This window comes from Nannospalax galili, unplaced genomic scaffold (assembly GCF_000622305.1).
Source record: "Nannospalax galili isolate Female #2095 unplaced genomic scaffold, S.galili_v1.0 scaffold873, whole genome shotgun sequence".
Taxonomy (NCBI): Eukaryota; Metazoa; Chordata; class Mammalia; order Rodentia; family Spalacidae; genus Nannospalax; species Nannospalax galili.
This window is the reverse complement of record NW_008334005.1, coordinates 1,491,312-1,513,597: the sequence shown is the minus strand read 5'-3', so window position 1 is coordinate 1,513,597 and position 22,286 is coordinate 1,491,312.

The window sequence follows — 22,286 nt, the reverse complement described above, 5'->3', positions numbered from 1 at the left end:
CCTTGTGACATTTGCTCCCATTGGCAGATCATGAGACTGATGCCTAGAGCTTGCCACTCCCTAATCACTACCCTTGGAATTCCAAATTGCAACACTTAAATATTGCAACAGTCAGGGTCACGTGGTTTCCAGGAATCCAGGCTCTGTAATCTGAAAGCCAGTATGCTAACGAGGCATCCTACCTGCTATTCTGTGAAAGAAAGTTAAGTCTGTTATGCTAATAGGGCGCTAAGCCTGTTATGCTAATGACATATCCTACTTGCTGTGCTGTGTTTGCACCACTACCCTTATATAAGCTTGTGTCTTCCTGCAATAAAGCAGACCTGTGTCACTGAACCTGGTCTCCTGTGTCTGAATGCAGCTCCCTGACACAGTCTCCTCACCAGCCTCAGGGTCCAGGACCAGGCAGAAGTGCCGATGACAGAAGGCAACACCGGGTGAGCAGAAGAGCTGCCTCATGCCAGGGCGAGCGGAGGAGGAGCCTCGATGCCTGTGCGAACAAAGGAGTGGCACCCATGAGAACGGAGGAGTGGCCGCCACTGGAGATGACCACATTGGAGGAATGCCTGGATTCCACAAGATATAAGGATATTTTGATTAGCTCCTCAGTAGACTGGGTAAGATATAGAATTAATTCATAAGAGAGATTAAAGAAATGTCTTTATCACATCCAGATTCAAGTATAAGGAAAATACAAACAAAATCTAAGAATCATGGGACAGTTTTACAACTGTTATTTGACATGAGTTATTAGAATGTTTTAAAATTAGTGAAGGGGCATAAAATATAAGAAATATCTTAACAGTGATATTAAACTATATTTTATGGTAGGTATCAAATCACAGTTACAGAAAGCTCAATGTTTATCACACAGCATTCATATTTAATAACTTATACATGGGCATCTTTTGAAACAAAGAAATTTGTATCACACCTGTTCAAGTGGAGCAAGATATAAGCTACAGAGGAGTGATGAGTCAGAATTCAGAGAACAAAGAATAGGGATACTGCTAGGCATCCATATATTTCAACCTGTAGTTGCCTAATATACTATTTTTAGCACTCTTCTGTCCCTCATACCTTGATAAGTTTCATGAATGATGAAAACAGAGCATTTGGGGTGTCAGAAATGCCTTTTTTCAAATAATACTGAGATTCAATGTTGTCACAAGCAGAGAATAAGAGACTATAGAGTGTTTAACCCTAAATTGGACATCTATATCATTCTGCCTCCCCTAAGGCTCTGGAACCATTGTGGAGAGCCAGAGATAGACGATATCTGGTATAAACAATGCTTTCTTGGAAATGACATGGTGGTTAATATAAGAACTCACAGCAGCTATGAGTGCAAACACAAAACCTGCACAAAATTAAGGAAACCAAAAATCCAGCATGGACAGGAGAGGGTCTCTTGGGATCCCACCCAGAGCTAAGGAGTTTTGCTAGTTGAGTCAGTTTTCTTCAGGAATGCAGGCCTTTGGCTGTTATTGCTCTAATGGGCCCCTGCTCTGAGGTACACACTGGAAACACTGAATGGATTCAGAAGCTTTTAAATAGAGTGCATGAAGAGAGAACAGTGATGGGGTATGGGAGGAATTATAGGTGAGTGAGTGGGACATAGACTTCACTAAACCCATCATGTACCTGCATGGAAGTTTTAAACAATGGATTTAAATAAAGAAAAAGCATCCATCCCCCAACATCTTGATAATTGCTATCAAGCTTGTGATGATCTTATGAAAATTTTGCTGCAACACACTCTTGAAATTCTCAGTCTCTTCTTTTTCTTCATGCCTGGACTGAGAAATCTTCAAATCTCTCAGTTCTGCTTCCATTTAAATTATAAATTTTGTTTTAAAATAATTTCACTATTTGTTTTACTTCTGTATAAACTGCTGTGTCTTAAAATTTTGTTATTATTTTGAGATGTTAAAAGGTTGGAAACAATGCAATTATGGTATTTAGAGATGGATACTTGGGAACATGACTAGAATTTGATTCATCAAAACCACTGGAATAGAAGTCCTCTGGTTGAATATATTATTTTATGTTTCATTGTATTTTAAATTGTGTGTATGTGTGTGTCCATGTGAGTGCCTACAATGCAGGTGCTGCAGATGCTAGAGGCATAAGATTCTTCTGGAGCTGGAGTTGCAAGGCGTTAGAAGATCTCCAGTATTATATTTACTGAATGAATGACTTCCAAACATCTGCCTTAATCAATAATCAGGAACATGTTCTAAATTCAAAGGCACATTAAAAAAACATTGAATTCTTGTGATAGTCATATAATATAATGATTTTATTTAGATATCCTCCCTCCACAGGCCCCCCTCACCAATTCAATGTACCTCACAATATATACAATATAGTCTATACAGTCTGAATTGTGTCCCCACATGATTGTCAGCATAGATTCACTCACTGGGGCTGGGTCTACTTACCAAGAGTCCCACACCTGTAAAAGGCAGTCTCTCTCCCTCTCAGCAGCCATCAGTTGCCAAAAGTAACTTAACCTGTGTTGGGATATCTTTCTCATTTCCCCACATCTATGCTGGAATTTTTGTCTTGTCTGATTTGAGCTTTAGGAATTGTAAATGCTACCACTATTGCTGTGAGTTCATACGTGTAAATGAGTAGCTCTTTGGAAAACTCTGCTTTTTTATTGATTTGTGTGTGTGTGTGTTTCATACAGAACATCCAAAATAGCCTTATTCATGTTTATACCCACATGCCAAATGGCAACCTCCCTTAGCCTCCTCCACTCACTGGAGCCCATATATTCTGTCATCCCTGTTACTGTCCAGTCTCTTGTCAGTGCCCTAGCCATTACCCAGAGCTAGTCCATCTGCTGAATCTAGTCAGCCTATCTAGAGTTCCTCATTTTAGGAAGATCAGCTCTTCCTCATTTAGCAGCAATCAGTTGCCAACATTCCTTTAGATAAGATTGGGGTCTACTGTTCATTTTCCCATTTCTTTTTTATTTATTATTTTTATTTTATATGTATGAGTGTATTCCCTGTATGTATGTGAGGGTACCTGTGCCATGCAATGCTTTGGAGGTCAGAAGAGAGCTTCAGATTCCCCTGGAACTGGAGTTAAGGATGGTTTGCAGCTGCCATGTGGGTGCTGGGAATTGAACCCAGGTCCTCTGCAAGAATAGTCTGAGCTCTTAACTGCTGAGCCATCTCTTCAGCTCCTATTTTCCCAATTCTATGCTGCATTACTCTCTAGGATTCTCTTGGGGCAACATGGCCAATAACTCAAAGGAAGGTATTTCCTGTCAGGCTTTGTTTCTTGTTATGTAGCCTTTGGCTATATGCATGGACATATAAAGAATTACACTGATCACTTTAACCTTCAGTTATACTTCTCTTTTGGGTGTTTAAGACCATACAGTTGGCCCAGATTAAATGATTTTATTTTTACTCTTAAGGCCATTGGAGGATCCTTTGTTTTATCAGTTCCATCTATATGAAGGTAAGTCAAAGTTCCTGCTCAACCATGGTTGATCTTACAAGGAAGCACGGAGGAAATGTTTCCTCTCTGTTGACTTTCCTCTTTGTATACTGGACATTGCTCTAAGTCCATCTGGTGGGGTCTCCATGGCTTCCTTGGTCAACATGACAGGTGACTCATCACAGTTACAGGACATTTTGAGAGATGTTCCATAGTCCCCTGGAACTTAGTCGACCCTGGAGGACAAGGAGCAAAAACTGTCCTTTAAGTCCCTCTGACCAGATTAGTACAGGCCTCAAAGTATGGTTGTTAAACATCCAAGAAGGTTAGTTCCGCCAGTCTGGTACTTTTAATTACCATGTGCTGCATAGACAAAGCTTGGGCAAAAACCAAATGTTCTCAGATAAACCTTGACTAGACGTATGTATGCTATTTGAGCTAGTTGTATTTATTATTTGTCAGTAGGTTGTTGAAATAATATGGTTACCTCTGTTTTTTTTTTAAACAAGCTAGGCATTATTTATCTAATTGTATGGTTTTCCTATTCTTCTAATTTCTCCCTTAATAATACCCTTCTCCTATAGTCCCACCTCTCTTGAGCTCCTTCTTTCCCTTTATCCCCATGGCTTGGCCCTCCTTTAATGAATGAGCACAACCATCAACAAGCCAAATTGTGACGATGTTTAGTGATCAGGCTCAGCTGAAGTCGTGATGATGGTATTATTTCATGCAGAATGGACTGCTGTATAGCAGCATCTTATTAAAGGGATCTGGAATTTATAAGGATTTGGTGCAAGGATCCACATATGAGGGAGAACATATGTCATTATTTTCTGAGTCTCTGTTACTTCACTTAGTATAACAGTTTCTAGTTTAATCCATTTACCTGAAAATTTCATGATTTCATCTTTCTTTACTGCTGAGTAGAAATCCACTGTATAAATGAACCACATTTTCATTATCCACTTGTCAGTTGAGGGAAACTTAGGTTGTTTCCATCTCTTAGCTATTGTGCAAAGAGCAGGAACAAACATGGATATGCAAGTGTCTTTGCGATAGGATGAGTTCTTTGGGAATGTGCCAATGAGTGGTATAACTGGGGCAAATCATAGGTTCATTTGTAGTTTTTAAAGAGTTCTCCACACTGCTTTCCATAGGGGTTGAAAAACTTTGCAATCCCACCAGAAATAGATTAGTGTTCCTCTTTTCTCATATTCCATCCAACATTTCATATCTTTTGCTCTCTTGACCTTAGCCAGTCTGACTGTGGTTAGAAGAAATTTTAAAGTGGTTTTAATTTGCTTTTCCCTAATTACTAATGATGTTGAACACCTTTTAAGATGCTTCTTAGCCATATTTATTTCTTCTTTTGAGAACTCTCTGTACAGCTCTTAGCACATCTTTTAATTGTGTTACTTCCTTTCTTGATTCTTTGTTTTTTGAGTTCATTATATATGCTGGATGTTAAACCCCTGTCAGATGTGTCGCTGGTGAAGATTTTCTCCCACTCTATGGGTTTTCTCTTCACTTTGTAGGTTGCTTCTTTTGATGTTCAGAAGCTTTTTATTTTAATGAGGTCCCATTTTTTGTTGATTCTTGACCCACTTTCCTTAGCAATAGACGTCCGGTTTAGAAAAAACTTTTCCTACACCTATATCTTGTAGGTTATTGCCAATGTTTACTTCTAACAGTTTCAGTGCTTTAGGCTTCACATTGAGGTCTTTGATCCATTTGGAATTGACGTTTGTGCAAAGTGAAAGATAGGGGTTTACTTTCATTCTTCTACAGGTGGAGATCCAGTATTGCCAGCATCATTTGCTGAAGATGCTCTGTAATACAGCTTAAAATTTGGTATTTTAATCCTCCTAGCATTGCTCTTAGTACTCAGGGTTTCTTTGGCTATCTGAGGTTTTTGTGTTTCCATATAAATCTTAGGAATTTTTTTCCAACCCTGTGAATGTCATGGGGATTTTGACTGGCAATGCATGAGTCTATAAATGGCTTTTGGTAGGATGGTCATTTTCACAATATTAATTCTTCCAATCCGTGAACATGGGAGGTCCTTCCATTTTCTGGTGTCTTCCTCAATCTCTTTCTTTAAAAATTCAAATTTTTCATTGTAGTGGTCTTTATTGTCTTTGATCAGGTTTGTTATGAGATTTTTTTTTGAGGCTACTGTGAAAGGGAATGTTTCCCTTTACTCTTTCTCTGATTGCTTGTTATTGGTATACAGATAGGCTACAGACTTCTGTAGATTAATTATGTAACCTGCCATGTTTCTGAAAGTGTTAATCATTTATAGGAGTTCTCTGGTGGAATTTTCAGCATCTCTTTGATATAATAACATATGGTTTGGAAAAAGATATAATTTGACCTCTTCTTTTCCAATTATTACATCTTTAATTTCTCATCTTATTACTCTTGTAAGAGTCCCAAGCACTATGTTAAAGAGGAGATAGTGGACAGCCTTGTCTTGTTCCTGATTTTAATGGGAATGCTTCCATTTTTTTCTTCATTTAGAATAATATTAGCTGTGGGTTTGTTGTATATGGCTTTAATTATGTTGAGGTATGTTCCCTGCAGTCCAATTCTTCTAGGACTTGGAACATAAATGCACATTGAATTTTGTGAAAGGCCTTCTCTGAATCTATTGAGATGACCATATGGTTCTTGTCTTTGAGTCCATTTATATGATTTATGACATTTATTGACTGACATGTATTGAACCATCCCTGCAACTCTGAAATAAAGCTAACTTGATCATGGTGGATGATCTTTTTGATGTGTGTCTGTATGCAGTTTGCATGTATTTTGTTGAGAATTTTTGCATCTATGTTCATTAAGGATATGTGTCTATAGTTTTCTTTTTTGGTTATCTCTTTACCTGGTTTTGGTATTAGAGTGATGCTGGCTTCATAGAAGGAATTTGGAAAATTTCCCTCCATATCTATCTTTTTTAATAAACTAAGTGGTATTGGATTTTGATCTTCTTTAAATGTCTAGTAGAATTCTGCTGTAAATCCATCTGGTCCTGGAGTATTTTCAGTCAGGATGTTTTGTATTGCTGTTTCAATTCACTTATGTTTTATGGGTCTGTTTAAGCTTTTGATCTCTTCTTGGTTTATTTTTGGTGGTTTCCATGCCTTTAGACAGCCATCTATTTCTTTTAGGTTTTCAAATTTAGTAGCATACAGGTTTTTAAACTATTTCCTTATAATGTTCTGTATCTTTCTGGTGTCTCTTGTGATGTTTCCCTTTTCATCTCTGATTTTGTTGATTTGGAAGTGCTCTTTCTTTCTTTTGGTTAACTGGGCTAGTGGTCTGTCAATCTTGTTTATCTTTTCAAAGAACCAGCTCTTGGATTGATTCTTTGTATTATTTTCGTTGTTTTATTTCATTAATTTCTGCTCTAATTTTTGTTATTTCTTCTTGTCTGCTGGCTTTGGGTTTCATTTGTTGTTGCTTTTCATGTGTCTTGAGTTGCAATGTTAAGTCATTTATTTATGTTCTTTATGATTTTTTAATGTAGGTACTTAGAGCTATATACTTTCCTCTAAGGACTGCTTTCAACATGTCCCAGAGGTTTTTGTTATCCTTTTCATTTAGTTCCAGGAATACACATATTTCTTTCTTAATTTCTCCTTTTACCCATTCATCATTTAGGAGTGTGTTTTTTGATCTCCATATGTTCATGTAATTACTAGGGTTTCTTCTGGTGTTGGTTTTAAGCTCTATTGCTTTGTGGTCTGATAGAATGCATGGGCTTATTTCAATCTTTTTGTATTTGTTGAGACTTTTTTTGTGCCCCAGTATGTAGTCGAATTTGGAGAATGTTCCATGGGGCAATGAATAGAAATTATCTTCTTTGGTGCTTGGGTTCAGTATTTGGTAGATGTCTATTAGGTCCATTGGATGTATGGTATTGTTAAACTTAGATGTCTCTCTGTTGATTTTCTGTCCTGTTAACCTATCTAACGGAGATTATGGGGTACTAAACTCCCTTACTATTAATGAGTTGGGATTAGTCTGTGTCTTAATATCCTCTAGTATGTATTTATGTAGTTGGGTGCACTAATGTGTTTATTATTGTAATATTGTCTTGGCTAATTGCTCCTTGATCAGAATGAAGTGGCCCTCTTTATCTCTTCTGATTAATTTTAGTTTAATGTCTGTTTTGTCAGATACTAGAATTGTAACTCTTGTATTTTTCTTCGTAACATTAGCTTGGAATATTTTTTTCCATCCTTTCACCTTAAGGTAGTGCCTGTTCTTGAAAGTGAGATGGATTTCTTGCAGACAAAAAGTTGGGTTGTGTTTCTTAATCAATTCAACAAGTCTGTGTCTTTTGACTGGAGAGTAAAGTCCATTGATAATTAATGAAAGATGTGTATTGATTCCTGTCATTTTGGTTTCTGTTCTCATTCTTGGTGTAGCTGTGCATTTCCAGACATACCTTCATTAAGTTCCTTTCTGTTACCACTTGGGTATAGTCGTTCCTTTCTTCCTTTCTTCAGCTCTCTGTGTTGCTTCAAGAACTCTCTGCATGGCTGGTTTTGTAGACATGAATTCTTTCAGTCTATTTATGTCATGGAAGAATTTTCTTTCCCCTTCAATTATAATAGACATTTTGGCTGGTAAAGTAATCTGGACAGTCTTCAAAAAACTAGGAAATTTGAAATAACTTCTTATATTCTATCTGTTCTCAATGACATAAAACTCTGTCAATAGCAAGAGAAACAACAGAACACACATGCACTCCTGCCTATTTGGTGTTTGTTCTAGCTGGTTTCTCCATTGCTGTGACAAAACGCTCTGACAACTATCAACTTGAGTGAGAAAAGGTTTGTCTTACATCACCTGCCTATTTGGTGTTTGTTCTAGCTGGTTTCTCCATTGCTGTGACAAAACACTCTGACAACTATCAACTTGAGTGAGAAAAGGTTTGTCTTACATCTCCCAGGTCACAGTTCATCAGGGACCCCAAGGTAGGAATTAAGGGCAGGAACCTGAAGGCAGGAGATGGAGTACAGGCCATGAAGAAACGCTGCTTGCTGGCTTGCTCCCTTGGCCCCTGCTCAGCCTGCCTTCTTATGCAACACAGGCCCACCTGCCCAGGGGTGGCACCACCCACAGTGGGCTGGGCCCTCTACATCACACAACAATCAAAATGATGCCCCAGAGACATGGCCACAGGCTAGTTCAATGGATGCAATTCCCCAATTGAGGCTCCTTCAAACCAGGTGTGTCAAGTTGACACTAAAGCTATCCAGCACAACTGACCTCTTGTCAACTTGACACACAAAAACATCACTATGAAACCACAACCTTTCCAATTCTTGTCCCCAAGATATGATGTTAATAACATAACATAAGACAACACAACCTTAAAAGCTGCACAGTCCTTAAAAAATCAAAAACACTTAAAAGTCTATAGTCTCTTTTAAAAGACTCCTTACTTGGGGCTCCTGTAAAATCAAAAACAAATACTGCTTATTTCAAAAGGAAGAATTGGGTACAGCTATACAAAACAACAGTCCAGTAAAGTATCTCAAGGCTGGACATCTGGAACTCACTCAAGATCTTCTGGGCTCAAAAGGGATCTGGCAGCTAGCTCCACCTCTCTGACCCTGTTGTTCACAGCATGCACAGCTTGTCTCAAAGACCCAAGCCAGCTCCATTCCACATCTACTACTGTTCTTGGTGGTTGACCCATGGTCCTGGCACCTCCAAAAAGCTGGTGTCTCCACTGAAACTAAGGCTATACCTTCACCAATGGCCTCTTTTTTCCTCTTGGGGTGCAAAGCCTCAGTTTCTCTCCATGACCCCTTCAATCCTGGGGTCTTCAGTGCAACTGAAGCTGCATTTTAACTTATGACCTTTCCTGGCCCCCTAGAGTGCCAAGCCTCAGCTGCTCTCTGTGAACCATTCAAGTTTTCAACACCAGAGCTATGCAGGAGACTCTTCTAAAACTTTCGAGTCCTGCTTCCAGCTTGAGATAGAGGCCTGGGTCCCCTCTGTGTGCTGACACTGAGGAAATACCTCCCAGAAGATTTCACCACAATGATGCTGGTCTCTTGTTACTTACAGCTGACTTTTCCGCCCCAGCTAACCAGCATCAATTGTCCCAGTAAAATTATTAATTATTAATTCAAAATATTACACAAACAGCCCTGATAATCTCTGCTTCCCTTTGAAGATTCACAAGTCAGGCCTTCTGCATCTACAACTCTTTTGACATAACTGTTCATAGCTTCACAGCAACAAACTCTAAGCACACAATGGCTTTTCCAGCCCACAGTTCCAAACATTTCCATAATCCTCCAACATCAGGTCTCTCACAGCAGTGCCACACTCTCTGGTACCAATTCTGTTCTCGTTTGTTTCTCCATTGCTTTGACAAAACACTGACCAGTGCCAACTACGATGTGCTGTGGAGAGCTTCTTTTCTGGTCCTTTTTGGTGTTCTATGTGCTTCTTGTATTTGTATGGGCATGTCTTTCTTTAATTTTGGGAAATTTTCTTTATGATTCTGTTGAATGTCTGGTCTGTACAGTTATCCTGAGAGTCTTCTCCTTCTTCTATGCCTATGATGCATAATTTTGTCTTTTTATGGTGTCACACAATTCCTGCATATTCCTATTTTTCTTAAACTTTATATGATCTTTACTTGAGTGGTCTAACTCATCCACTTTGTCTTCCAGTCTCGATATTCTGTTTCCATTTCATTCATCCTATTAGTGAGGTTTTCTCCTGTCATTTCTAATTGAAGTATTGTGTTTCTCTTTCTTCTTCATTTCAGCCTGAGCATTCAATATTCCTAAATCTTTTCTGAATCCATTTAGAAAGTTGTTCCTATCATCTTTCAGTTCTTTGATTTTTTTTGTGTGTTCTTTAAATTCATGATTTCTTTTATCATGTTTATAATTGTTATTTTAAATTTCATGTCCTGTGTTATCTCTAGGATGTTCTCACTGTGCTCCTCTACAGGATTGTTGGTACTTGATGGGGATATATTATTTGGGTTTCTCATGTTATGTTTTCACTGTGATTTTGATGTGAATTTCTTTTGTAGAGTCTGATTCTTGAGTGAGACTCAAGCCTTCCTTTGTTGAGTTTTGGTTAGCTTCTTTTTGTAAACTTTATGGGCCTTTCTGGCTTACTTATTGGGCATGAAGAGCTGATTAGTCCAGGATTGCCGGGGACTCTAGCCCACGACCCCCGGCGAGGTGAGGATTGGGGATGAGTAAGCACGCCATTTGCCATCTCATACCTCCCCCATTACCCAAGGACACTCAGACGCAATGGGGAGTCTTAGTCAGGCAGAGACTCATTTATTGCAAGTGTCAAAAAGCTTCTAAAGGCACCAGGAACTCCCCCCTCCCCCTCTGAGGGTGTATCTTAAGGATGCTCATGCGCTGATCATGCACTCCTCAGCAGTGGGAAGTATTCTTCAGACTTTCAAAGCAAGCCAGGACACGCCCCTAGTAACTTCCTTTTGGACCTATGCCAGTGGAGCCTTTAGGTCCCCACACAGGCTTCAGAGTCTCTCCTTTGATTTTTATATTGGATGGGCCAGATGGCTTTAGTTTTGTCTCCAGGAGTTCCCACAGAAGCTCAAGTCAGACGAGGATCAGATGCTCTCAGGCTTTCTCCTAAGTTCTGGATCCCTCCAGGAAAGATGCTGGCCTCAGAAAGTTGGGGGCTGGTCTGGTCTAGGATGAGGGCCTGTCTCAGGCATGCAAAGGTGAGGTGGGGGAAGGAACAGGTCCTGAGGGCTCTGGGAGACTAAACCTAGGAATTGGGTTGGTCTTGGTGCAAAGGATCAGGAAGCAGTAGGAAGCCTGGGCCAAGAGAGCAGTCCACAGGTCTGGGGTGACAAGAGAAGAAATGGGCCAGTACCTTCACTAGAAGGCAAGACAGGGTCGAGGAGCTGGGCTGGCAAAGGATGCTGGGGGAGTCAAGGTGCAGTGAGCATGGCCAAACTTACCCAGGGAAGAAGCTGGCCCCAGGAAGTTGGTGGCTGTGTCACCCAGAAATGCAAAGGTAATGTGAGGGAGGCAAAAGGCACCAACAACTCCAGGGGAGTAGACCTAGGAACTGGGTTGGTATGGCTAAAGGGTCAGGAAGCAGTGGGGAGCCTGGGCCAAGAGAGCAGTCCAAAGGTTTGGGGTGCCAAGGGAAGAAATGGGCCAGTGTTCAGCTAGGAGGAGAGATGGGATGGGGAAGCTGGGAAGGTGAAGGAGGCTGCAGGATTCAAGGCACAGTGGGCATATGGCTAAACCTACCCAGGAAAGAAGCTGGCCCCAGGAAGCTGGAGAGTGTGCCACCCAGAAAAGCAAAGGTGATGTGAGGGAAGGAACAGGCCCTGAGGGCTTCCCAGGACTAAAGGGAGGAATTGGGCTGGTCTGGGTGCAAAGGCTCAAGAAGCAATGGAGAACCTGGGCCAAGTGGGTACAGGCCGGAGGTCTAGGGTGCTAAGAGAAGAAATGGGCCAATGTCCATGCTAGGATAAGAGACAGGTTGGAGGAGATGGGAGGGTGAATGAGGCTAGGGGAATTAAGATGCAGTGGGCTCTCAGCCAAACTTACCCAGGAAAGCAACTCTGCTTTCTTGAAGTCATCCACCACCTCTGGCTCTTACAATCTTTTTGCTTCCTTTCCACAATGATCCTTGAACTTTGGGAAGGAGAAGATTGAAATAAGTTTCCAGTACATGGATGGGCTCTGTGCAGCCTGTTGTTCTCTGCACATTGGCCAGCTGTGGGCTTCTGTGTTAATCACCTTCTTCTACTTATTAAACTTGTCTGGTGAGATTGAAAGATCCATTCATCTTATGTGTAGAGGTTGCACTGAAAATATGCCATTTAAGCCTAAGTGTCTCACAGACACTTATTCTCTGCCTTTGACCAGTTGTGGAACTCTGTGTTAGTCAACATCTGTTACAAAAGAAACAAGCTTCACTGATGAATGGTGAGAAGTACACTTGTCTGTTAATAGAAAGATGCATATTCAGAATGCAGAAAGAAATTATTTTGGTCTAAGGATGTGGGAAAAGTAGGTATTTCTCTAGGATCTACGACCACTCCAGCCATGTGTATTTGGCTATGTTTACAGTACCACACGTAAGTTCCCTCCTATTGAGCAGTCCTTAATTCCAATTAAACGCCTCTTGATTTCTTCCAGAATAAAATTGCCACTACTGTACCAAAAGAGAAAATTTGCTGGGCTAGTCAGTGTTAATTAGGCTTTGCAGCTGCATGGGACCACTGATTGATCTTCTCCTTTGGCATCTTGCGTAGAAGAACCTCTGATACTAGAGAGCAAGTCTTCAGGGAGGAGGCTTCCAAGCAATTCAAGCCCCATTTCTTCAAGTTCTGTGTCTGACGTATGTTTTGTCTTCAATGATAGTGTCTTATCCTCAAATTCTGGGAGGCAATCAAGGGCTGTGGCTATAGCTTGTGTTATTTTGGACAATTTAGTGTCCATTCATCAATAGAGAGGCATTCTGGCTGTTTCTATTTCTTAACTACTGTGAAAAGAACAGGAGCAAACACTGCTGTACAAGTGTCTCTGTAATAGAATGAGTCCATTGGCTACAGGCCAAGGAGTGAAATAACCACATAATATGGTTGATTTATTTTTAGTCTTTTAGGAGTTCACCACATAATTTCCACAGCTGTTTTACCAGTTTGTAATCCCACCAACAGTGATGATGGTTGTCCTTTCCAAAAAGGCTCCCCTTAGCCAAAGTGTTCCCTGCATTAAAAACATACTTTTATTTATGCAAAAAGTACATACAGTGTGCTTTGATTATTGTCAAGACCTTCTCCCCTTTCCACTCCCTCTTTACTGTGCTCCCTGACTTTATGTGCTCTGTTATTATTTATCTTGTTTTTCTTTTTAAAGCCTGTCAATCTAGTCTAGGATTCCCAACGCCTCTTTGGTATGGGTCTATCTCTTAGATCTTTTTATATGGCTGCCAGAGATTCAAAATCAGGTCCTCATGCTTATATGAAAAGTGCTCTAACCAACTGAATCATGTCCCCAGAACCCATAATGAATTACTTTAACCCTACCTGATATCAAATTTAAGAAGTTTTTCAAAGATAATATCAAGAGGGAAGAAAAAGAAAAGACATCATCAATGAATTTCCTCTTGTGAGCAAAAGGATTATAGTTTATAGTTTAGAAATACTGTATACAAATAAAATATTAAACATATACTTAGTACACATACTTCCATTTATATATTAGTATAAATGCTAAATTAAAGTATATGCAAACATACACATTTTAAATAATCTCAATCTGAAATCACTAGATCAAGAGTATGCACATTTAAAATGCTTTAAATTTAATACCTGAAATTATCCAAACTTATTACCACTCCTACACACGTTGTCAACGTAGGATTTTATCAACCTTTTTCTCAAAGTTTGAATCAATATTCCATCATTCTAAATTTGATAAGAAAATTTCTAGCTTTCAAACATTTTCAGTCTATCAGGTCTATAGTCTCTAATGCTGATGTTCTGAAATTATCATTTACAAAGAACAGTAACAATCAGTGTTCATGAAAATGGTCCATATTTACTAATACCATATTCTACTTAAGCTATTTTTGAATTATGTGTTTAGAGCTTATGACATTTTTTTTGGGGGGGTGGGTTGTTGTACATTTCTAATCTCTTTTCTTCAGAGTCTCCCAGGTGTAAAAACTGTTGTCAGTCCTTCCTTCCATCCTTTCATTACTCAATTTCCCTGCCAAATCAGGAGCTAAAGTAAGGCTCTAATTGTATCTCCCATTTTTTGTAATTTCTTTCTTAAATAAGTAAATTCTTTCTAGGAAGACATCTGAGTTTCTGTAGCATGCCTTATTGCCCACAAAAATTGTCATGTAACTGATACCACAGTCTGCTTTTGTTCGTGCATAATATATGCTACTTTAAGAGATGCAATGCATTTTTCAATTCAACATCTATTTGGGGGACATCCTCTTAGTCATTTTTTTGGTCTCCTTCATCAAGGAGAAATGCCATTCCACATCAACTAGAGGAAAACGATCATCTTTGGATGTTCCCGTAAGATAGCTAAAGCTTGCTGCATGCCTTATCACTCACATCAAAAAACATACAGCCATTATAACAGACTAATCATTTCATTTACATTTACTAATCATTTACATTTACTAATCATTTCATCTACACTGGGAGCAGTAGCCATGATGGGATTTCTCCAAAGATGCTCCATCCTCACATGGATCAGCCTAGTTGCCAGACTCATCACCCACTGTACAGTCTATCCAGCCACTCCTCCCCAGCTCACGTTTGGTTCTGTCATTTCTTGTTCAGGTAACAAATGTGTTGTGTGACTTTTCACAGGAAGACATGGATAAATATCTGCTTATCACAAACCAAGAATTTGGTTCTACCAAATTCCAACTCAATGAATGTGCTGGTTAGTTTTTATGAACTCGACACCAGCTAGAGTTACCCAAGGTTAAGGAGACTAAACTAAGTAATTTCCTCCATCAGACTGACCTGTGGAGGTATCTTTGATGCATTTTCTTAATTGCTGATTGATGGAGAAATATTCAGCTCACGTTGAGTGGGACCATCTCTGGGCAGGTGGGCCTAGATTGTATAAGAAAAGTCACTGATTGGGCTGAGTGTCGACAAAGTGGGTAACAACATACCAAAAACCCTGGTGATCTGACTTCAATATGTAGTCACACATAGTAAAAAGAGAGAATTGACTCCCACTAGCTGTCCTCTCATCTCCACATATATGCCGTAAAATGTGCCTGGGTATACAAACACATAGGTACACACACACACACACACACACACACACACACACACAAATAAAATGTACACACATTTTGTGCAAGGTTATATAAGGAGAAAGAATAGATTCAAAAGAAATTGTTTTAAATTAGTTATTTCCAAAATGGTTCTCTAGTTTGGTTTCTACTTTGTGGTAAACAACCTGATCAGAGCAACTTGGAGATGAAAGGATTTATATCATACAGGTTATAGTCCACCATGGATTGAGGTCAAGGCAGGAACTCTAAAACAGAGCCTAGAGAGTCAGGAACTGAAGCAGAGACCATGAAAGAATTGCTGTGTCCCAGTCTTGCTTAGTCGACTTTCTCATTATTTTTTATTTTTATTTTGTTATGTGTATGAGTGTATTATTTGCATGTGTGTAAGTGCACCCACGTTGTGCAATGCCCACGGAGGTCAGAAGAAAGCCCCCGATCCCCTGGAACTAGAGTTATGGATGGTTGTTAGCTGCCATGTGGGTGTTGGGAATCAAAGCGAAGTCATCCACAAGGGCAGTCAGTGATCTTAACTGCTAAGCCATCTCTCCAGCCCAGCAGAGATGGGTTACTTTAGTTACCTTTCTTAGAGAGCCCAGGCATAGGGGTAGCACTGCCCACCATGGGCTGAGCCCTCCTCCATCAAACAGCAATCAGGAGAATGCTTCACAGATACGGCCAAGCCCAATCTGATAGAGGATAACCTCAGTTGAGGCTCCCTCTTCCCAGGTGAGTGCAGCTTATGCTAAGCTGCACAAAACATGATCAGAACAAATGGCCAAAAGAAACCTGCCTCTCAAAAAAGTAACTAATCATGAAATTTTATACAACTTTATGTATAATGTGAGTATATATTGTTAAGTATGCATGTGTGTTGTGAATTTGAGTGTGCACATGTGCATGTATAATTTAAGACTCCTTATTACATAGCAACAAATAAGTGCTTGAATGTATAGTGTTTTCCAAATAACAGGGATCAACAGTCTTACTGTCTGTCATGTAGAATCTTCTTTCATATTTCCTCTCTAAATGACAGTCTCTGTGGAAGATAGTTATGTTTACCTTCTTGTTGTGGCCCACCACTTTGGTCCTTGTTGGAAGTTCTGAGAAGACCCCGCAAACAGCCTCAGATATCAACTGACTGTTGCAAACAAGATACTGCTCACTTTGAATTCCCCTTGATGTGCCGTCACTGCAGACAACCATGCAGCCTTGATTATTCTGAGACTTTTCTTTGTACTCACCTTCTCCAGCATCTTAACATGGTGCAGTCTGATCTTCTGTAACTGGCAGCCCTTCCTGGGGTATTCTGGTCTATGGTTCAAATTTTCTCATAGTTTGAAACAAGTATCTGTCAGTTCTTCTTGTTAATTTGACAGATTAAATAAACTAAAGTATCTGCAGAATGGTCTTAAATGCCTGGTGGTGAATATATATGAGAATGAAAGCAAATAATTTCCTGGTTTATGACAAAAATATTTTTATTTATCTTCCCTGGACACATCTGCCCTTTCCTTTTGTTACTGCTCTAGGACAAAAAAATATTCACTTGAGTTGACCTTCAGAGCAGCTTATAGAAGTGTACAGTTTACTTAAATTCTCTTTCCCCTGACCTTTACTAGACTGGGTTAAGATGGATTACTCTCTTTTTCCTTGAAGAATAAGTTTTGCTTCTAGAACAGCTTTATGCTTTCGTACATCATTCAATAAGAGTACCATTATTAATAACCTACTAAATATACATTTTAGAATGTGTCTATTACCATTGATTAGTACATTTCCTCTATATAAGTTAAAAAGACATTGAGGAGAATGATTTATGCCCTAAGATAGCAGGATTTACATTTCTTCACTTACTTCATACCTTCAGCCTCAGGTTTTGGGAAACAGAGCTAAAGTTCATCTGCTGACCATGCAAATGTCAAATTTAGGAAAACACCTCTAACACTGAGTATCTTCATTGAAATTAGTGAAGAGTTGAGAAAGATGAATGACTATGTAATAGACACAGAATTTGAGCTTTTACTCTCAGTGTAAAAGAACAATTAGTACGTGTTGAAATATTTTTCTCTAGTAGGAAATATTTAAAATATACCATCTATTTCTATGCTTAAAAATATTATGTGCATTTTTACACACGCTTTTTAAAGTTCTTATTTTACCAGTTCAAAGCAAAGCCCTGGCAGCCATTTTTAACCTATAATTTGAGCGCTTCTTTTATAATTGGCTGCAATACAATAAATATTTGTTTGCCCTTAAGATGTTAGGGCTGGAGATATGACTCCAATGGCACTGGAGAGATGACTCAGCAGTTAAGAGCACTGGCTGTTCTTGCAGAGGACCCAGGTTCAATTCCCAGCACCTACATGGCAGCTAACAGCTGTCAGTAGCTTCAGTTTCAGGGACTCCAATGCCCTCTTCTGACCTCTGTAGGCACTGCATGACATGGGTGCACTTGGACTCACTCAGGCAATACACTCATACACATAGGAAGTAAAATTAATAAATAAAAATATTTTACAAAAGAAGTTAGCATATAAATGGTGGTGGTTATGTACTTTAAGTATGATTAACTGGTGAAAAATTCATCAAGCATTCTGAGATCTGCAGAGCTTATTTAAAAATTATGTATGAAGTTTTGAAGAACAAAAATGGTTTGACAAGTAGGCAGTCCACAAAGAAACTGACACATCAAGGGAAGAAGATCAAACAGGAACATAGCCGGCATTTCACAGTGTAGCTGCAGCACCTGGCTGCACTCCAAGGGGGTTGAAAGAACAGGCAGACATGAAATACAAAGAAAGAATAAAGACATGAATCTCAAGGTGGAGAAATGAAAGACCATTTGACATTCAAAATGACTTTTTTTTACTTTACATTTTTGACATGTGATCGATAAGCTCACCTGGGCTTAACTCAGTGCCTTCTGAAATCCAAGAAAAGCAACACAGAAGATCATATCCAAAATGTTTATGTGAAGCAAATGAATCATGTGAGAGCTCATGGACTTTCAGAAACATTATAATGTCATCAAGTCTGAATTTAGAATTATCAGTTTACAAATCATTAATGGTTCTTTTTTATTTTACTTTATTATTTTTTATTTTGGTGCGTTTGTTTTTGAGAAAGGTCTCCTTGTAGCGTAGCCCCAGCTGGCCTAGAACTCACTAGACCAGGATGGTCATGATCTTACCAAGATCTACCTGTCTTCGACTCCCCAGTGAGTGCTTACTTTTTTAAAAAGTATTTTATTATTTTTATTTTATGTGTATGCGTGTATTGCCTCCATGTAAGTAAGTGCAGCCATGTAGTGCAATGCCCACGGAGTAAAGAAAAGACTGTCATATCCCCTGGAACTGGAGTTACTGACAGTTGTTAGCTGCCATCTGGGTGCTGGGATTTGAACCCAGGTCTTCTGCAAGATCAGTCTGTTCTTAGCCGCTGGGCCATCTCTCCAGCCCTGTGCTTAAATTTTTTAAAATATTTTTTTAGGGGGCTGGAGAGATGGTTCAGTGTTTAAGAGCACTGACTGCTCTTGCAGAGGACCTGGGTTCAATTCCCAGCACCCACATGGTGGCTACAAACCATCCTTGACTCCAGTTCCAGGGGAATCTGATACCCTCTTCTGACCTCCACAGCATTGCACGACACGGGTGCACTTACACACATGTAGGCAACACATTCATACACATAAAATAAAATAAATAAATATAAAAAAAATTCTTTAATATCCAAGTAATGATGATGATGTGGACATGGGTGTAGCCCATAACACCGGAACATTATCAACCTACAAGAATACTCATTCCTGAAGGAACTGTCTGCATTACTCCAGAAACCATCAAAGGAAACAGCTTTTCAGCTATGAGTGGGGCTTTGTAAGCTCTTCCGTCATCCATGCTGGAATGTTGACTAGCTCCAGTAGATACAGGTTGTGTGCTGGCAACCACAGCTGTCCTGAACTCAGGAGTGCTACAGCTTTGTCATGTTCAGAAGATAATATCTTTCAGCATTGTTTGGGAAGGGTTCGGGAGGGGTGTGATTTAGATGTCCCATTTAGGGATAAACACTCCGTAGTCACCTTTTAAACTCTGCCCTTTAAACAATTTCTGACTCTAATGTTTTCGTAAACAGATATTTCTAATTTCTTTATAGAACCAAGTGGCCATTGATAGCACCGCGTATATTTTGTTTCAATATTTTTACCTGTTTGCTAGTCAACCATGATTTCAAATTTCATTATTTGATTTTTAGTTTTATTTTAAAATTAAATGCCATCAAACATATGACACTGACTTTTCATGAACTTAGTTGTCTATACTGAAATTGAATTAAAGTCTATAAAGATGACTCTACAATAAGCAACCTACAGTTAGGGACAACTAAACGACTGTAAACTAAAAGCAATGAGATTTGATATTTTATCAGTCCTATAGGAAAGGTAGCTTTTGTAATTAAGTTGTTTGGGAATTTTTTCTTGTTTCTTAATTATGTGTGATCTATATAGAATGATTTCTCAATTTCATTGTCTTTGTAATATATCTTACATGATTCTTTTGGTATAAAAATGTAAATAATTAACTGATGTGATAGGGAAAAGGGAGAAATTTCTCTTTGGAATTTATATCGTGCTGGGTATATCAAGTAGCCTTTCCAAAAGGCCCTTCTGATTTACATTGCTACCGCTAGATGTCTTTGTCTTTCTAACTGACAAATAATTGACTTTTAATGTTAGTTTACTTTGTATAGCCATTGACAATTTTATGTATTTACATGGCTTTGATAAAGTTTGGTAACTATATCACATTCTAATTGGTAGCTCATTCTTACTTTTGTGAATTAACTAAACACTTTCATATTTTCAGCAGCTATACCTGTCCTCTTTTCAGTTAATAGTAACTACTATTTTAAGGTTTTGGAAAATTATTCTTTTCCCATTAGTTTGTATGGATTCTCAATTTAATTTTGCCTTGAATTTCCATTAAGCAATAAAATTATGCAAATGTTACAATACTTAGATGTCACATCAATATACAACCAAATACATAGTATATTCAATGTCCCATAATGTGAAGCTATACTCCTAATTTATAAAGAAACTGTACTTAGTCCTATGGTTATCAGAAGATTTAGTTAGATCTTTTATTCATATTATTGTTGCAATCATTTGACCAGGTGATATTGCTTCTTACTGAAATGCCATTAATATTATAATGATAAGAACTTTATTATGAAAATATAATATTCTCTTTCATAATCACCATTTTGTCAAACACAAGATTAATTATTCCATTTTTGGGGGTTGGGTCTATGTTTTGGGGAAAAGTTTCCTTAGAAGTATACAATGAAACGTCTTGGGAATCAGTTGCAAAAGTTTTCTTTCTGTTTTTTTTCTTTCCTATAGCTACTCCTGAACTTGAATTCCTGAGATGAAGAGAGGAAGGCCACTAAGACTATTTTATGTTAAGGAGTATAAATAAACAAACAAAATCACTACGTGATCTTTGCTTGGCTTGCAAGTAAATACAAACCTCATGGCATTGAGGGAAGTTGTAAAGTTTAACTTAGTTTAGTCCGGCTAATCTCTTTCCTTTCCATCCTGGTTCTTGGTTGATGTGTTAAAAATGGAAAGCTATGATGCATGTACTGTGTTTGAAATGGCAAAACTGATTCCATTTTACTATAGACGACATGGGCTTTACCATTTGTATTAGCCCAGCCATTCCCACTGCAGCCAGCCAGGCAGAACGCCTCATGCAGGCAGTTTCAGGGAATAAATTGTTTCTACAATGCACAACTTACAAGTAACCAGGTAGCATGTCCAGATAACACATCCTTCCTCCCACCTACACCTGCATCTCTATGGAGCCCATTGTTACTATAATTGTGGGAAGCTTTTTTTTTTCCCTAATTGAAACATTTTGTTAGCTGAAAACCAATTTGTTAACTGAGCTGCCCTTGGTCTGGTGTAACTATGGAGATCTAATGTAACTATGGTTATTGGCTTTATCTCTGGCATGTAGTAATTGTGGTTTTAAGCTTTCTAAACCCTGTTCTGCTTCTCGACAGGGTTGAGAGTTCTTTTGGGCTTTAGTCACCTCTCTGACCACCAACTATTAATAAAGGAATCCTAATTCAACCATCACTATGTGGCAGTCATCTGTGCATCTCAGTCAGTATTATATAAGTGCCACTCAATTATTAAAAAAAAAATATACCACTGGAGAGACAGAGGCAAGGATGCCTTGGTAAGTCAACCAGAGCCCAAAGGAGAGACCCACACTCAAAAACACAAGTGAAACACAGATTTAATGTGATTGGCTTTCAGAAAAAAAATAAAAAAGGAAAAAGAAGACAGGAAAAAGTAAAGTGGGAAGTAGAGAGGAGAGAGGGTATGTGAATATAATCTAAATACATTGCACAAAATTCTGAATCAATAGAAATATATTCTAAAACATTTAGAAAAGAAAAAAAACAAAGAAACAAGAAGAAAGCACAAACAAAACCCTCCAAAGAACCATTTATTGCTAATTTGTACATGTGTGTATGTCTGACTGTATTATGCCTGTGTGGTCACATGTGGTACTATTTGCGTGTGGATGCCAGTGGACAGCTTTGTTGATTCTGTTCTTTCCTTCCAACCTTACATGGGTTACAGGTATTGAAATTAGATCCTCAGACTTTCACAGCAAGCCTCTTTACCTGCTGAGCCATTTTGTTGTATTTTGGCAAAATTTTCAGGAAAGGAATATGTCCAATCCATATAATATATTTATGTTATTTTGAAAAAACACTAATGGTTATGAATTTAAATGGTTAAAAACATTTTCAGGTTAAATAGTTAATTTGCTTTTTGCACATTTTAAATCAATCAGAAGCTATCTATTCTTTCCTGTACTAACACTTGCTTCTCAAAGCATTTTTCTTTTTGTTCTTTTCTGAAGGGTTATAGATTGCCTGCATTGTCAGCTTTTTTATTTTGAGTGAGGAGACTGTAGCACATCGTT